Source organism: Phocoena sinus, chromosome 12, assembly GCF_008692025.1.
Source record: "Phocoena sinus isolate mPhoSin1 chromosome 12, mPhoSin1.pri, whole genome shotgun sequence".
Classification (NCBI taxonomy): Eukaryota; Metazoa; Chordata; class Mammalia; order Artiodactyla; family Phocoenidae; genus Phocoena; species Phocoena sinus.
In genome coordinates this window covers 87,285,809-87,302,004 of record NC_045774.1, presented here as the reverse complement: position 1 = coordinate 87,302,004, position 16,196 = coordinate 87,285,809, and positions in this window count along the sequence as shown.

The window sequence follows — 16,196 nt, the reverse complement described above, 5'->3', positions numbered from 1 at the left end:
GGCTCAGCGGCCATGGCTCACGGGCCCAGCCGCTCCGCGGCATGTGGGATCTTCCCGGACCGGGGCACAAACCCGTGTCCCCTGCATCGGCAGGTGGACTCTCAACCACTGCGCCACCAGGGAAGCCCGGAAGATACTCTTCATAAGAACTGTTTACAATGATAATTTGCCTTTCTCAGTTCAATTTACTCAGGGATTTTTCAATTGCCTCAAAAGTTTTGAAAAATCATTAACAAATAGGAATCGTTATTCCTCCCTTCCTTTCTCATTGTCCATTCCTGAACTTGATCCTGGGCCTTATTATTTTTAATAAATATTTTATGGTTTTTAAATATTATATATGAAAATTATATTTTTATTAGATTTAGCAGCCTGTGTTATAACTAAGGAAATGTATAGTTTTACTGTCCAAATGGGACACTTCTGAGAATAAAATAAGTCATCACTTATAATAATTAGGCAGGAAAAATAGGCATAATCCAACAGTATCCCAGGCAAAATTATAGTCTGAGTAATATTAATATATTGATATTATTAGATATTGCCAAAATCTAGTTTATGATAGTCTCTGTCTTCAAGAAATTCCTAATTTACCATCATTTTCTACTTTTTCTCATCTATGACATGAGCACATACTGGATATTTATTTTACTTTGCTGCAATAAACATTTGTTAACTCTATGTTATATATGAGAATGTACTGTGGGAAAAATATTACATCGTTGACATCATTTATGTGTGTTCGGAGATAAAAAGAAAAATGAGGTATATTTCTCTTCAAAGAGCCATTTAAAATAGGCTTGTACAAAACTAACATCAGTATGAGATTGTGTTAAGCATAAATAGATGAACAAATTGCTAAGAAGAGAGATGATTTTTTTTTAACAAGAAAAATTATTTAAGTTGGACTTTGAAGAATGGGTAATCTTCTGATGGAATAAAATATATATAATATCAGTCACAATCTAATAAAGAAATGGGAAATTTAATTATTGAAATGATTATCCTTTATAAAAGAGCTGTTAATTCAACCCAGAAGCAACCTTGAGAACAGCAGCAACAAGAAGCCACTGCCATCTCCAGGCTGAAGAAACTAAGGAAGCAGGCAGTGGTACCAGAGCGGAGGAGTTCCAAGGTCAACCCAGGGGCGATGTAGCAACTTTGGGTAGGGCAAAGAGGAAAGGAGAGGAATCCTTTGTTTTCCTCCTTTCTCCTGCTCTCCTATTCTCTGCCAGTGCATTTGTTGACTAAACTCATTCCAAAGCTAGCTGATAGAGAAGCCTGGAGGAGATAGCTTTCCTCAATGCTAGGTAACACAACACAGGGGAGGGGTCAGAGTATATAAGGGATTTTAAACAAGATTAAAGAACATGGGTTACATGACAAATGCTTCCTCATATCTAAAAAGAAAGCATCACTGATAGTGTACACCCACTGTTAATCTGTCCATCAATCCCTCTACATTTTTGCTACCACTTCTGTTCATGCCACTTTTGTTTTGAGAACCACTTCTTGCCAAACGTATGTGGGTACACTGGGGAAATCAATCACAGTAACCCGTTCCTACACCTCTGATAATAGCAGATCATATGGTCTGGGACAATCATAATTTATTCCTGAGATGTTCCTATTGGAAATTTCAAACTTTTTTTACTTCACTTTAGGTGGAGAGCTGCAAAAACAAGACTACAAAATTACTGACAGTTGTGTATCTTGTCAGCAAATCATAGTAAGAAGTTCTGAAGGAGACAAAGGTGCCCTTCATCCCGCAAATCTCCCTAAGCCACACACACACACACACCATGCTAAGTAAATATGCAATGACTTCAGGGAAAACAGTGTTCTTAAACTCAAACAACATTGAGTCCCCTGACCCCATCATTGTTCTAGGCAGTCTACCCCAAAATGACCAAAAACCAGAAATTTAGGAACTGCCATTCTCAGAAATCTGCATGGGAGGATAATATTGGAATATTAAAACATCTGAAGATAGATTAATATTATAGTATTTTTGTATTACTTTATTTTAAGTCCTAGAATACTTAAGAAAGACATTGTCTGATAGGCTCTGGGATATTTTTATGAGGTAATTAGGGCTATGGCAATTAATATAATCACAATCATCAGTGCAAGTATAATGTAGTTGAGTGGGTGAGAAATGAGAAGGTAAATGTGTGAGATGATGAACGTAATTATTAACTCAGTGGAGAGAATCCTTTCACAATGCATGGGTATATCAAACCACATTGTGCACTTTAAATATCTTAGGTTTATTTGTTAATTATTCCTCCATAAAGCTGGAAAAATTTAATAAATTAGCAAAATTAAATATCCTTAAAACCAGTCTTCCCAAAGATGATCCATTGTAGATAATGACCTGGGTTATATTCTACAAATGAAATGGAAATATAAGGTTCATAATGGTGGGGAAACTGTTCCAAATTTTAACTACAAAAAAAAAAAAAGCATTAATGAAACAATTAGCACCTTTTTTTTTACTAAAATACATTTTATTTTATTGAGGTTTAAATACATTAAAAGTGCACATATTTACTAATCACTTTGATGGGTTTTAACAATTGTATATCCCCATGTACCACCACTCGAAGCAAGAGAAAGATTATTTCTCCCATGTTCCCAGAGCTGCTGCCTGCCCCTTCCAGTCAATTCCTTCTCTACAAGAGGCAATCACTTTCCTATTTCTAACACTACGCTTAATTTTGCCTGTTCTTAGACTTAACACCCTTGGTATATAGTCTGGCTTTTTTTATGTCTGGCTTCTTTAGCTTACCACATTATAATTTGAAATTTATCCATGTTGTATAAATGTATAAGTACAATAGTTCATTGTTTTTAATAGCTGGATAGTATTCTACTTTATGACTAAAACATAATTGGCTTATCTATTCTCCTGTTAGTGAAAACTAAGTTTGTTTCCAGTCTGATGCTTTTATAAATAAAATTGCTATAAATATTATTTTCCAAGTTGTTTCATGGAAATCATTTTTCATTCCTGTGTGTACATATCAAGGAATAATTGGCTACGTGTATGTATATTTTTATAAGAAACTGACAAATAGTTATCCAAAATAGTTACAGGGTTAAATATACTCACCAGCAAATTATGAATGTACAGTGGTTCCATATACTGGACAATATTCTGTATGGTCCGTGTTTTGATTTAGCCATTTTACTGGGTGAGAAAAGGAATCTCACTATGATTTTAATTTACATTTTATTGATGAACTAAATAATCAAATACATTTTCATGTACTTAGTGGCCACTCACACAAATTCCTTTAGTGAACTGCCTGTTCAAATCACCTTTCCAGTTTTAATTGAGAGCTTGTTTTTTTGTCTTCTTATTATGGAGTTTTAAGCCTTCTTCAAATCTTATAGATAAAAGTCTTTTTCAGAGGTATTTATTGGAAAAAGAATCTTCCAATGTGTAGCTTTACTATTTAGCTTTCTAATGATATAATTTGATGAGAGGAAAGTGTTTATTTTAATGGAATCTAATTAATGAATTTCTCTTTTAAGTTAGTGCTTTCTATGTTTTATCTAACAAATTTTTGCCTAGCCAAAGGCTACATGTATATTATCTCATTTATTCTACAAATATTTTCTAGTTTTTACATTTAGGACTACAACCTAGCTCAAATTAATTTTTGTGTATAGATTAAGGAAGGTAAAACATCTACATTCCATTTATTTGTCTTGTTTATAGAGATAGCCACTTTTTCCAGCACTAGCTATAAAAGGTACTTTATTTTCTTCAGTAAATTGATTTGGCACTTGAGTAAGAAATTAATTGACTATAATCTTCAGTTCTACTATTTAAATCTATTTTATTCTTAGATATTCTGGTCTATTCCTACACAAATACTAAACTTTCTTAACGATTATAACTTTAAAGTAAATGTTTAAGTTAAGTAAAACTTCCATTTTTTTCTTTTAATTTTACTTGTGACAGATATTTTTTTTTCAGTTCCATTGAAATATATTTGACATATGATATTGTGTAAGTTTAAGATGTAGAACAGGTTGATTTGATACACATATATTGCAATAGGTTTACCACCATAGCATTATGTAACACCTTCATCACATCACATAACTACCATTTCTTTTTTGTGGTGAGAACATTTAAGGCTTACTCTGTTAGCAAGTTCAAGTCTATAATACTATGGTATCATAAATTATAATCACAATGCTGAGTATTATATCCACAGAACTTATTCATCTTTTAACTGGGTGTTTGTATACTTTGATCAACATCTCCCCAGTACCCCAACTTCACGCCCCTGGTTCTGATCTCCGGTGGCCTTGGCCTGTGGTGGCTTAAATCAGGATCTCAGTTCCCCGTCTAGAGATTGAAGCCAGACTGCAGCAGTGAGAGCGCTGAATCCTAGCCACTAGACTAGTGACAAGGTCCTGGGTCATCTGCTTTGGAGAAAGGAAATTCAACAAAGCGACAGAAAGTAGTGAAGCAAATAAAGTGTTTATTAGGAGGAAAAATGTACATGTGGAGAGATACACATGGGCGGGCTAAGAGAAAGAGTTGTGCTTTTGTGGTAGTTTAAATCACTTATAAGGGGTAGTGCTTCTGGGTTTCTCTCTGGCCAATCATCTTGCTTTGTCTGGCTCTGAGTCCATATTTGGTCTGATACAGGGCCCTCCCCTACGCACGTGCATTCACATCTTTTAGCCAAGATGGATTCCAATGCAGGGGTTTCTGGAAACCTGACAGAACATATTATGATCTGGCACCCCCTCCTGTCTCTGACCCCTGAGGAGCCTTTCTGCACATGTGTAGCTTGAGAGGTCTCCTTGATCTCAAGAATGAGAAATATGTGGTCTCTTTATCTTTGACCAAGTAGGACTTGTCTCCTCCTTGCTCTTTGCTCCTCTTTATCTTGGGTTGTCTGTCCACAGGGGGCAGATTCCAGCTGCTCAGCCTGGGACCCATCTATCTCCTGCCTCAATTCTAGTCTCTGTTTCTATGAATTTGGCTTTTTTAGCTTGCACATATAAGTGATATTATACAGAATTTGTCTTTCCCTGTCTGACTTAACTTAACATAATGGGCAAAGTACATACAGTTTGTCACATATGGCAGGATTTCCTTCTTTCTCATGACTGAATAATATTCTCTCTCTCTCTCTCTCTCTCTCTCTCTCTCTCTATATATATATATATATATATATATATATATATATATATATATATATGTATATATATTACACATCTTCTTTATCAATTCATCCATTGATGGTTACTAAGGTGGTTTCCATATCTTGGCTGTTGTGAATAATGCTGCAATAAACATGGGAGTGCACATATCTCTCTGATATCCTGTTTACATTTCCTTTGGTTATATGCCCAGAAGTGGATTACTGGATCATATGGTAGTTCGAGTGCTTTTTTTTTTTTTTTTCAGAAACCTCCACACTATTTTCCCTAGTGGCTGCCCAATTTACCTTCTCACCAACAGGGTACAAGATTTCCTTTTCTCCACATTGCCACCAGCACATGTTACCTTTTTGGTGTTAGCCATTTTAACAAGTGTGAGGTTATATCTCACTGTGTTTTTGATTTGCATTTCCCTGATGATTGGTGATGTTGAGCTTCTTTTCATGTACCTGTTGGCCATTCATAAGTCTTCTTTAGAAAAATGTCTATTCAATTTCTCTGCCCATTTTTAAATTAGATTGTTAGATTTTTTTTCCTAATGAGTTGTATGAGTTTATGTATTTTAGTTACTAACCCTTTATCAAATATTTGATTTGCAAATATTTTCACCTATTCCATAGGTTGCCATTGCATTTTGTTGATTGTTTCTTTGGCTATGTGGAAGTTTTTTAGCTTGGTATAGTCTCACTTATTCATTTTTGCCTTTTCTCCTGGTGATTTTGGTGTCATATTAAAAAAATCGATTCCAAGACACATGAAAATAAGTTTTTTCTTATGTTTTATTTTGGAGGTTTTACATTTTTAGGTCTTATGCTTAAATCTTTAATCCATTTTGAGTTAATTTTTGTGAGTGGCATAAAATAGGGGTCCAATTTCATATTTCTGTATGTGATCATGCATGTTTCCCAACACCATTTGTTGAAGACACTATCTTTTCCCCATTGAGTATTCTTAGCTCCTATGTCAAATATTAGTTGACACTACTGTGGGGTTTATATCTTGACTTTCAATTCTGTAACACTTGTCTGTGTGTCTATAATTATGCCAGTAGTATACTGTTTAGATTACTATAGCTCTGTAGAACACTTTTAAATCAGAAAGTGTAGTGCCTCCAGTTTTGTTCTTCTTCTCAGCATTGCTTTGGCTATTTGGGGTCTTTTGTGGTTTTACATAAATTTCATAATTATTTTCTCTTTTTATGGTGAAAAATAGCATTGGAATTTGATAGGGATTGCATTTGAATCGGTAGATTACTTTAGGTAGTATGGACATTTTAGCAATATTAATACTTCTGATCTATGAATGTGAGATGTCTTTCTGTTTGTGTCTTCTTTAACTTTTTTTTTCCTGTTCAAGGTTATTTAGAGTATACTAAGTCAATATTTTTCCATATAAATTTTAAAATCAAATTATAAATTTCTTCAAAAAGTGTACTAGTATTTTTGCTTATATTTCATTGAAATATAATATAAATACTACTGAAAAATGGATGTCTTAACAATATTGAGTCCTCCAAACCACTCACTATTTACTTATATCTTCTGTATTTTGGTATATGCTGTATTTCAGTATTTGCTATGTCTTCTGTAATTTATCTGAGCAATATATTGTGGTATTAATGCACACATCTTGAACATATTTTGTATTATTCATAGTAATTTGTTGTTTTAAAAACTATTGAGAAAACCATAATTCAAAAGGACACAGGTACCCCAAGTTTCATTACAGTACTATTCAAAATAACCAGGACATGTCCAATGATAGATGAATGGATAAAGAAAATGTGGTACATATATACAATGGAATATTACTCAGCCATAAAAAGGAACAAAATTGGGTCATTTGTAGAGATGTGGTTGGACCTAGAGTCTGTCAAACAGAGTGAAGTCAGCCAGAAAGAGAAAAACAAATAGTGTATAATAACGCACATATGTGGAATCTAGAAAAATGATACAGATGAACCTATTTGTAATGCAGGAATAGAGACATAGATGTAGAGAATGGACACGTGGTCACAGGGGGAAGGGGAGTGTGGGACAAATTGGGAGATCAGGACTGATATATATACACTACCATGTGTAAAATTATTAGTGGGAACATGCTACATAAAGCTCAGGAAGCTCAGCTCGGTGCTCTGTGATGACCTATCAGATGGATGGGATTGGGGGGGTGGGGTGGGAGGGAGATCCAAGAAGAAGGGATATAGGTATACATATAGCTCATTCACTTCATTGTACAGCAGAAGCTAACACAGCATTGCAAAGCAATTATACTCAAATAAAAAATAAAGAAATAATAGGAGATGGTGGGAGTGATTGTGTGTGACTTCTGAGACCAGGTCATAGACATTATTACACCTTCCTCCTTGTTCTCTCTTGGATCTTGCATACTGTGGAAAGCTAGCCGCCATGTCATGAGGACACCCAAGCAGCTATTTGGAGAGGTCCATGTGGTGAAGAACTGAAGTCCCCAGGCAACCGCCATGTGAGGACACCATCTTGGAAGTGGCTCCTCCAGCTTGTCAAGCCTTCGGATGATGCAGCCCCAGCTGACATCCTCACTGCAATCTCATGAGTAACCCTGGAACTCTGCTCAATATTATGTAACAACCTAAATGGGAAAAAAAAGTTGAAAAAGAATAGATACATGTGCATGTATAACTGAATCATTTTGCTGTACATCTGAAACTAACACAACATTGTTAATCAACTATATACTCCAATATAAAATAAAAGGTTAAAAAAATTTGCAAATGGTATTAGTATTTCACATTCCAGTTGTTTTCCACTAGAATGTAGTAGTGCAGGTGCTTTTACATACTGACATTCTTTCCTACTAGTTAGTAGTTAGTTCTAATAATTATCTGTAGATCTCAAATAATGTTCTATGTATAAAATCATGACATCTCTAAATGAAGATATCTAACTTCTTTCTTTCTGGTCATTACATCATAAGTCTCTTCTCCCCTGGGAGGGGATGACTTTTTCTTGAATTTAGTTTATTTAGATATCTTTGTTTTCTCAATTTTAATAGATTTTAAAAATCTCCTCTGATTTTGTATTTAATTTGGATTGTTCTCATTATTTAGAACAATATTCCATTTCTATTTCTCAATCAAAATCAACCCCCTCACTTTTACTTTTCCCATAGCCAGGAAATTAATTGTTTAAAGCATTGTAACTTAAGACTCAGCATGTCAAAAATACATTCACATAAGAAACAATGACAACTAGGTCCTTGTTGCACAGGGAACTGTCTCGATAGCACAGGGAGCTATATTCAATATCACAAGATAAACTGTTATGGAAAATAATATTAAGGAAAGAATATATATATATATATATATGCATAACCGAATCACTTTGCTGTACAGCGGAAATTAACACAAACTGTAAGTCAACTATACTTCAATAAAAAATTAAAAAAGCAAAAAAGGAAAAAGAAACAATGACAAAATATATCATTTTGCCTATTTACTATATTATTTCTAAATAATTATCAACAGTAATAAAGATCTAGTAATTTTTAAGACACTGACTGCTTGAAAATGTACCACCATGTATTTTTAGTAAGAAATAAATCAAAGCAATAGCTGGAGAGTTCTCTCAGGTACTCAGAGAATAGAGAGCTGGACAGAGTGCCAATTCCTCAGCTATAACAATGTTGAACATCATATATTTTTAGGGAAATAAAAACAATCCAAATAAGCACAATGAGATGACAATTAAAATGAATAAACTAACCGTATCAAGTACATGTAAGGACATGAAGCAACTGGAATTCTACTACTTTGCTGGTGGGAATGCAAAATTCTATAGCAATTTGGGAAAATGGTTCTGTACTTTCTTCCAAAATGAAACATACCTACCACATGACTCTATAATCTCATTCCAGTGATTTATTTGAGAAAAATGTAAACTTATATTTACACAAAAAACCTGTGCTTAAATGTTTATAGCAACTCTATTTATATTCAACAAAATTTGGAAACAACACAGATGTCCTTCAATCACTGAATGGGCAAACTATGATCCACCTATACACAGTAATAATTTTTAACAGTAAAAAGGAAAGGCTGCTGATGCATGCAACCACATGCATGTTGCTAACTGCAAGAAGCCAACCCCAAAAGACTCCAGACTGTTTGATGCTATTTGTCTAGCATCCCCAAAATGGCAAAACTATGGGACAGAAAGCAGATTAGTGGTTGCCAGGGCAAGGGAATAGGGGCAATGGTTGGTTAAAATGGGATGCACAGGGGAATTTTTAACGTGACGAAATTATTCTGTATCATGCCTATGGTGATGAACCCATAACTCTATTTGTCAAGCCCACAGAAGTGTATGGTACAAAAATAAAAATTTTATGTATGTAAATTAATAACTAGTGATAAAAATAATTGAAAAATAAATAAATAAAGCTGTAGTGTGGGAGAGGAAAACTCTCCATTCAAGTAAAGAATCAAACATGCATAAAGCATTACTAGCAAGTACCTCATACGATCATTGTTATCTTAGAGTTTCCTAAATTACCTGGACACTTTGTTATCAGGACATTAAACAACTTGTAATCCTTTAACATAACAAAATTGAAAGTTTCACTGTGATTGAGGGTGGGATAGGGAGGGTGAGAGGGAGGGAGACGCAAAACGGAAGAGATATGGGAACATATGTATATGTATAACTGATTCACTTTGTTATAAAGCAGAAACTAACACACCATAGTAAAGCAATTATACTCCAATAAAGATGTTAAAAAAAAAAACACAAAAAAACAGCAAGAATGCCTTGCAAAGAAAGAAAGGGGAAGAGGCCTGGGCTGGGATATTTTATGACTGCTATTTTTCCTCCACATCATGTAATTCCCCCGCATTTTTGGTGATATCTTACCGTGACTCTTTGGAGTGCTTTGTGGATTTAGTTATTTTAAATAAAGCTATTGTATATTAAGGTCTACATGGTGAGAGCTCTTTATTACAAAGATAACTTAATGTCAAAAGCAAAATCCAGCCACATTCCGTCCCTTCCCTTTCCTGTCATCTTGGTGTGCTTAGTAAATGGACTCTATGTTCCAATATACTGCTTACATCAAGGAGAGAGGACATTAGCTAAGTGCCTTCTTTGGTTCAAGACAATACTTACAGTGAAAACTTTTTCTACTATTTGCTTTGGCAAATTTCAGTAATTGCTGCAAACTGAGTGTAAGCACTTACAAACTGCCTTTGTGATATTAAGTCACTTAAACAACTTGAGTCTTTCTCCTGTGTACGATGTATAGTGAGTTAAAATTTGAATCTCAAAATTTTATCCTATAGTGTATGATTCTATAAGTCTTCCTCCTCTTTCCTCCCACTCCCCTTTAACCCCCCCCCCACACACAGCAACACTCTGAAATCCAGTGTTAATTAGAGCATATTTAATGAGATTATGTTTTATAATTTTTACTCAAATATTTACCTAATACTTTTTGAGTTTGCAGAACTAATTGATGAAGAAAATGACATAACTATTGGCAAAAACTTTAATAAATAATTGGTAATTTTTTTTATTTATAATAAAAGGCATATCATTAAGAAAGCCTCATCAATTTGATTAAAAAATGATTTTCAGCCTTAGATTTAGTCAAAGTAATTTGAGGGAAGGTAGCTCTATTAACAAAATGTGAATTTTTTTTCAAACTTCTTTATTTACAAGCCTCTTGAATTATTCAAATTAATAAACACAGTAAAGTGTTAAAGCAAAAGAAAATGAACACTTCATAGTGAGAGTAAAATGTGACAATTAGCCTTGTGTCTCGGGTCTAAAGGAATCATGGACTTCTCATGTTTATATGTTAATAGTTAAAATTTTTTCCAGCCTTGTTTTCAGATTCAACAAACTCAGGATTTAACTTGGGCATGTTTAAGAATGTACAACCTACTATATTATAATATGTACCCACCACTCCTGTGTTTTGTTTCTTTGTTTGTTTTTTTTTTTTACTTTGGGAATGAGTAATTATTCAACAAGTACAATTTGTCTTGATTCAATTTATTCTGATTCATGAATATAATTCTTTATTCATTTAAAAACTACCCATTCAATACACTTTCATAACATGAGACAGTGCATAAAGGGGAAAGACTGTAATATACGTGCTTACAACAAATGGAAGATGCTACATAAAAAGAGACCACAGGGGCTTCCCTGGTGGCGCAGTGGTTGAGAGTCTGCCTGCCGATGCATGGGACACAGGTTCGTGCCCAGGTCTGGGAAGATCCCACATGCCGCAGAGCGGCTGGACCTGTGAGCCATGGCCGCTGAGCCTGTGCATCCGGAGCCTGTGCTCCGCAACGGGAGAGGCCATAGCAGTGAGAGGCCCGTATACCACAAAACAAAAAAACAAACAAAAACAAACAAAAAAACAAACTGTGTTTCTGTTAATGGCTAGTCAAGCATTCTTCTCTCCATATTCCATCCAGCTGAGGATTGATTTTTCTTTGAAGTTGTGGGAATAATGCTGTCTATGTGTTTTATCTGTTTTCCAGTTTAAAGATTTATCTTAAACAGCCTGTGATATATTTGTTCCAGGGCCTTTGTCATATCCCAGATTGTACATAGCTGTATTAGTCTGCTTGGGATACCATAAAAAATTTCATTGACTGGGTGACTTCAACAACAGAAATGTATTTTCTCACACTTCTGGAGGCTGGAAGCTTGAGATCAGGGTGCCAGCATGGTCAGGATCTGTTGAGGATTCTATTCCTGGTTAGTACACAGCCGACTTCTTGTGTCCTCACATGGCAGAGAGAGAGAGCTCTCTGGTGTCTCTTCTTTTAAAGGCCTCAGTCCATGTTGAGGGTCCCAACCTCATGACCTCATCTAAATCTAATCATCTCTAAAGGTGGGTAGGAGTGGGTTGGGGCTTCAACATATGAATTTCAAGGGCACACAATTCAGTCCATAACAATATCCTCAGCTTCATGCTATTGTTGCAGGAAGGGGGACACCTTCCAGGGCCTGAGAGTGGGCTCTTGTCTAACACTCAGAAGTGAATTGTCCAAGGAGACACACATGCTGACAAAGCAAGAAACTTTATGGGGAAGGGGCTCCTGGGCAGAGAGAAGCAGGTTAAGGGAACTCAGGAGAACTGCTTTGCCAGGTACGTGGCTTGCAGTCTTGGGCTTTATGGTGGTGGGGTTAGTTTCCTGGCTGTCTCTGGCCAATCATTCTGAATCAGGGTCCTTCCTGGTGGCACATACATTGCTCAGCCAAGATAGATTCCAGTGAGAAGGATTCTGAGAGGTCAGTAAGACATATAGACTGGCATCACCTCTCTCCTTTTGACCTTTCCTGAATTCTCCCTGTTGGTGGTAACTTGTTAGTTCTGCATTCTGTACCAGGACCTCCTGTTGTAGGATAACTCATGCAAGGGGTTACTATCATGCCTGGCCAGGGCAGGTGATTTTGGTCAGTGGTTCCCCTAACATTATTGCTACTTTTCCAGATTTCTTGAAATTATGCTTCAGCATCATCAAGTAATTAAAGTGTTTCTTTTAACTTTTCTCCTGTCTTGTATTTAATATAATTGTGCTGTTACAAAGTTCTTTATGAGTTGAATTTGGGGATGGCCATGTGTGAAGCAGTTGGTCCTGGTGTAGGAATATAGGTTGCAATTTACTACCCGTTACCTATCCTAAGGCCTTCTCTTGTTGCAGGTCCAAATGATTATTGTTCAACACTGTCATTCCCATCTATTCAAGACTTTTAGCATTATTAGATTTCCCTTTAGCTGGAGTTTATACCCTGAAATTTTTTAAACTATCTATCAAAACTGACCCTGGATGAATTTATTTTATATATAAATATAATGGAAGGTCCAACTGTACATGAAAACCTTAAAGTTGCACAGGCCTGGTTTGAGCTTATTAATTAGAGGAGGACTCTAACCTACTTATGAGAACTAAAATATTGCCTGCCATAGCAGTAAACAAAGGATGTTGCAGCCATAAAGCCGCTACATTACAGCTCCCCTGACTGTGAGCCCTGAGTGAACTCAGGAAGGACACAATGGATGCCCGCCATCTACCAGTCATCAGACTGCAACCACCTCCAACGGTGCAGCTTGAGGAAACTCAGGGTGAGAAAGCACAGGATACTGGCCCCTGACTGCTGAGGTGTATATCAAAGGAATGATTTTAGTGAGCCCAGACTCTTGCATCTTCTCATACATAGAAAAACACTAAATCCCTTAACTTGAGATATCTGGTTTCCTTTCATTAACAATAATCTTTTGATGTTCCAACTACCGGTCCTTTGTTGCAAAGACTCCTCTATATTCTGGCTCCCCACTTGCCTCCTCAGAGCAGTTTTCTCAGGGTTATTTGAGATGCTGTCCCCAGGGCTTGAAGTCCTAAGAATGTCCGCTGAATAAAGGATATTTTTAGGTTGTGCATTTTTAGGTTGTGCATTTTTCAGTCGACACTTATAATAAAATATCCACTGCCCTTGCTAAAAATACATTTCCAGGAGTATGACTCAGAATGGAATTAATACTGGAAAATATTGCACTAGGCAAGGATAGGCCACATTAGCCTTTTGTGTAGGAGAATGGCATATGGTTCAAGTTGGAGAATGTTTAGTCCACAAGGCTATAATCCTCCCAGTCTTAGCAAAAAGCTGTCACAAAGTAGATGATCAGTACATAGCTGTTGTATAAATGAAAACTGCATAAATTATTTTTAAAAAGATTAATCAGAAAAGTGCATAAAATATGAAATGGAATAAGGAAATGATGGATTTGTAGTGTACAGCTATGATACAGTGGAATTATGTAAGTGGATGCCCCAGAAAATGAAAACACGAGCAAACAAACAGCTAGGAAAAATGAATCTATGTCACTATTCCCAAGGATTTCTGACAATTTAGTATTTGTACTACACATTTTACTGGATATTGCTTTGAAATGTCAACTATGTATTTTTGATATTTCCCCAAGACACAGTAGAAACAAAGAGGAGAAAACTTTCAAACAACCAGCATTCTATTTGCAGACTGCTGAAATTTTGTTATTTGGATAGACTGACATGTGAGGTTGGACCAGTGACTCAGTGTCATTTTATCATATGTAAATGAATCACCTTTGGCCCTGCAATTCCCTCTTTGTGAATAGGCACCTTCATCTGTCCCTATTTCTACCACGTGAAATTCTATTTATTTTTCAAGCATGAATTGAAAATTTGCACTATCATTTTAAATATATTTTTCTCCATAGAGCTAAAGCTGGTCTCTATTTTAATGAGTGTAGAGTTTGATACTTCTTTCTTTTAAATTATTACATCATGATTTATAGTATGTGTACATTGGTGTCTTCTATACTTAGTCAAAGTTGCCTTTTATCTTTCTGTCTGCCATGGTCTTTATATCTAATATTTTGCATGCAATGGTCCTAAATATGTGTTCATAAATGAATAAATTTTAAAAAAACATGACATTCAAATAACTCCTTAATCCTCTTCCATAATTAAAAGAACTGAGGCAGAAACCTCAGTGTTATAGATTGTTAAGTAGAGATTGAGATTGCTTTAGAGTTTATTTTTTATTTTTTTTTTTATTTTTATTTATTTATTTATTTTTCCGCGGCACGCGGGTCTCTCACTGCTATGGCCCCTCCCGCTGCGGGGCAGAGGCTCCGGACGCACAGGCTCAGCGGCCATGGCTCAGGGGCCCAGCCGCTCCGCGGAATGTGGGATCCTCCCGGACCGGGGTGCGAACGCGCGTCCCCCGCATCAGCAGGCGGACTCCCAACTACTGCACCACCAGGGAAGCCCTAGAGTTTATTTTTAATGTGTTTCATTTCACCTCTTTTACTTTTCAAATTTTGTTTTCAATAATTTTATGAAATTAATTTTCAATAATTTTATAACTAAAATCTTTTTTAACTTAAAAGATTATTATTATCATCTCATATAAAACTTTTCATAGGCTACATATACATCAATTCAAGAAGCATTTTTCAAGGCAAACTTGGTGCAGCATTCTGAGATTCAGTGACAGTTTTGAATGGAGTCTCTCAAGCAGTGCTAGCTTTATGTAATTGGTAGCATATGTAGTAGCAACCACTAATTAGATAATTGGAAGCATATGGTAGCAATTACTGTCAATCAAGTTATGCAATATCCCAGTAGGTAAAGTAATACCTTCAGTGCAGAAATGTCTGATATGTATGTTCTCCATTCAATCAAGGGATTAATGAGAGTATTCTAAGCTCTAGTTTGAGCCACTAACAATGAACAATGCTTAGAAGCAATCTATAACTTTAATTGAGGTCGTGGCTATAGTATGTGACAGCAGCTATGAATTGGCCCTTCCAATTTGCTGTGGCTCATTAAGACGTCCACTACTCAAGAGCTGTGTAGACAGGTCACAACAAATCATACCTAGTGAATTGTTCAGTGAGGTAGAATTCTATTGTACAAACATGGCCTAAAGCCAGGTTTATGTATCACAAGAAAAATGCCCAGAATATAGTATATATAGCGTATCCAGGTCTTAGCTGGATTGTCAGATACATCATGTTCTCTGGCAGCAATAGTTCATTAAGATCTGTATCCACAGAATAATGGAGCCCAACATGAAATATGTCATGGTTTCTGTGGAAGCCCATAGATACACCACCATCAATCTAGTATGAAAAAGAAACCTAGTTTTAGATTGGAAGCCAGAGCACTCTGCTTGCCCAGAAAAATTACCTGTATTGTCCATATGGATATGTATACTTCTTTGCTGACACGATAAATTTCTGCCTTCCACAATGCATACTTGATATGCTCAGAAACATTCCAAGTCCAGTTGAAGAGAAGACCTTAAATCCGTTATAAAGGTAACAAACCTCAAAAGTCAAGGGGTACCTAGTTGCTGTTCTATTTCCGACGGCTGTATTCAACCCTATTAATCAGTTTCCATGTTGCCCAAATTAGAATTTGCTTGCCTAGTTAGTTCCCTTTCTTCTTTTTCCTTTGCTAA